The 3,132-nt window shown below is 36.5% G+C and overlaps 1 long non-coding RNA gene across 1 annotated transcript; it reads right to left on the bottom strand.

The window, feature by feature from the left end:
- Nucleotides 1–167: 167 nt before the first annotated feature.
- On the bottom strand, nucleotides 168–2,176 carry LOC101861570. The gene is made up of 3 exons (XR_220290.3): nucleotides 2,043–2,176; nucleotides 1,167–1,313; nucleotides 168–247 (listed from the first exon to the last, which is right to left on the bottom strand). It is a non-coding gene; the product is annotated as an uncharacterized LOC101861570 (long non-coding RNA).
- Nucleotides 2,177–3,132: the final 956 nt, after the last annotated feature.

Genomic DNA, 3,132 nt, shown 5'->3' on the forward strand with positions numbered 1-3,132 from the left:
AACCACCCACACCAGAGCACCCGCCAACTACCCACACCAGAGAAACCCACACCAGAGCACCCACCAACCACCCACACCAGAGCACCCACCAACTACCCACTCAGAGCAACCACCAACCACCCACACCAGAGCACCCACCAACCACCCACTCACCCAGTGAAGAACTGAGGCATCACTTGGTAGTCCAGGCGGTATGGTGAGTTGTTCTTGGTCAGCATGACCTCATGCTTACAGCTGTGCTTTCTCTCTAGGGAAAGGAAGAAGAAACAATGGATGCGGACAGAACAAATGCAGTCCATGCAGGATTTGGAGCCGAATATTGAGAAGTTTGGAATACTATATAGTTCTTACGGTTAGAGTTAGATTGTTCAGAATAACAAAATTTTAAATACTGGGGGGAGGTGGGTTCCTAATTTTTGTCCATTTTTTAAAAACTATTACTTTGACGATTTACACTTATGATGATTATGATGATAACAAAATGATGATGATGATGATAATAACAATAAGAAGAAGAAGAAGAATGATGTTGATTATATATAATTCGGCCGTTTGGCTTTTTGTGTAAGAACATTTTTATGGGCAGCCCCATTGCATAGTGATAAGTTTAACCTTTTAACCTAAACAACTCAGATGTCAAAAGATGCTGGAATGGATTAATCTATATCTACTGAAAGTTTCATAAATATACAGCCAGAAGTTTTTATTTTTTGTCCATTTTTTAAAAACAATTACTTTGACAATTTACTCTAATGATGATGATGATGATGACAATGCAGTCATTAGATCTAAATTTTTTGGTATGTTCCTGATGAAGCCCGGAGTCAGGTGAAACGTTGAACGTATTATTAAATATGTTTGGAAATATTACTAAGTCTCAACCTTTTTTATTCTCTGATGTCTACAATGATACTGATAGCAATAGTGATGATGATGATGATGATGATGATGATGATGATGATGATGATGATGATGACAAGAACAATATATTAATAATAAAGATTATTATATATATATATATATATATATATATATATATATATATATATATATATAAATAGAGAGAGAGAGACCTTTTAATATGGCTTATTTATGTTGTAAGTGCCGTAAAACTTTTACTAAAACCAAACTACGTGTAGGACCTTTTCCAAGTTGTATGCCATTACCTGCCGCGTAATAAGAAATTCTAAAGCCCAACCCAACGTATGTGGGCTCAGAAGCGAAGGTGACATTGAGGTGGCCATTGGTGAACGACTGATAGAACTTCCTTCTCAGACACAAAACATCCAGTGTCTCTATAATATGACCCATATCTGAGAGAAGTGTGAAAAGAAAAAAAAACCATTGAGAATTGTCGGGTTTTATTTTTTAAATTGTAGCTGTGAATGGTTGTTTGTTTATTTGTTTGTAAAATTGTTTGTTTGTTTTGTTGCTTGTTTATATATTTGTTTGCAAAATTGTTTGTTTGTTTGTTTATATATTTGTTTGTAAAATTATTTGTTTATTTGTTTGTTTGTTTTTGCCACCATCCACACAATTTAGATTATTTTGGAGGCAGGCGGCCTCTCACTTTGGGCAAAGAAGGATATAGAACATCCCAGCAGACAGACAGAGACACAAAAAACAAAAACAAAACTGAAAACAAAAACCTACCTGAGAATTCCAACAGTAGAAAGTGTTCTTACAGGAGACTTCTTCAGGTTAGATAGACAGAAGAAAGAACGAATGAAAGTGTCTTGAAAGAACAGCTGTTCAGATATATTAATGTACTATGCCCAACACATTTTGATTCATACTTTTTTTTTTCAGTTACTTCATTAGTAATGGCAGTTGCATGTGCTCTAGATTCACAAGATTGTCATAATTCAAATACAAAATAAATATTGAAAAAAAGCAAGAAAATATACGTAAATAGATATGCAGGTACAACTGTTTACAAGATGGAACTCTCCCCGGTAAAATGCTGCTTTCTGGGCTCAGTGGTTCTATTTTCAAACCTCGCTGATATGAATACGCTAGCAAGTGTTCCAAAGTTTGCTCACATATCACGGGCGAGATTTGTAAGAGCCCCCGTACACTTTGGCAGACCTATACATCATTCACGTCAACCTCGATGACTAAATCGAGCCCCCGCGAAGCATCAGATGAGGACGTCTGTATGTTCCAATTACAGTGCAGGTTTCTGGGGACACAGTTTGGGGTTTTGTTTTTGTTTTTTTGTCATGTGCCCTAAATTGGTGCAAATAATTTGCTACCTTATAAGAACAGAATTATAAAGTTCTGCCCGACATTTTTGGCTGTTTTTAGTTACTTAGACCGTGACGTCAGAAACCAAATGTTCTAGATATATCTCTTCTATCAAAATCGTAAAAGTAGTTATCAAGATATTCAAAGAATCGCATTCGAAAAAGCTTGACATGTTGTGCAACTCAAAATGTTTGACGTCAAATGTCTCAAAACAAGGCTCTGAGCAGATAGAACTGTGTAATTTTAGGGTAGCATTGTAAGTCACGTAGAATTGGGCCAACATGGTACAAACTGTTATGCTTCAAGAAAAACAAAACAAAAAAAGGGAAACTTGTTTGGTCTGTGATGATGATGATGATGATGATGATGATGATGATGATGATGATGATGATGATGATGATGATGATGATGATGATGACTGCATTCTGTATATACATAAATTCATGTTTCTGATGGCTGATTTGTTTGTTTGAGTAAAGAGAAGCATATCGACACCATAATGGTCATTTAGTGCTGATGGTAACAATGAGTCACAATATGGTGGAATCAGGCACTCGTCAGATTTTTGGGGGCATATGAAGTTGTTAGTATAATCTTAAATCCTATTCTTGAAAGAAGGTTGATATATTTACGATTTAAAGGGGAGGGAGTTGCCTGTTGTCAGAAAATAAATTAGCAAGAAAATGGCCCACAACATTTTGTCATTTCCAAAGCTTGAGTGTCCTTGGCAACTGCAAATTTACATATTTTTGTGTGTGTGTATGTGCCTTCGATCAACGTTTTTCAGTAAAACCCACACAGAAATGCGTTATTAAAATGGACATTAAAGATGTGGAGCCCCCACACCCCCAACACCCCCCCACACCCACCAACCACCCACACCAG

The sequence above is a fragment of the Aplysia californica genome, unplaced genomic scaffold (assembly GCF_000002075.1).
Source record: "Aplysia californica isolate F4 #8 unplaced genomic scaffold, AplCal3.0 scaffold00092, whole genome shotgun sequence".
Taxonomy (NCBI): Eukaryota; Metazoa; Mollusca; class Gastropoda; order Aplysiida; family Aplysiidae; genus Aplysia; species Aplysia californica.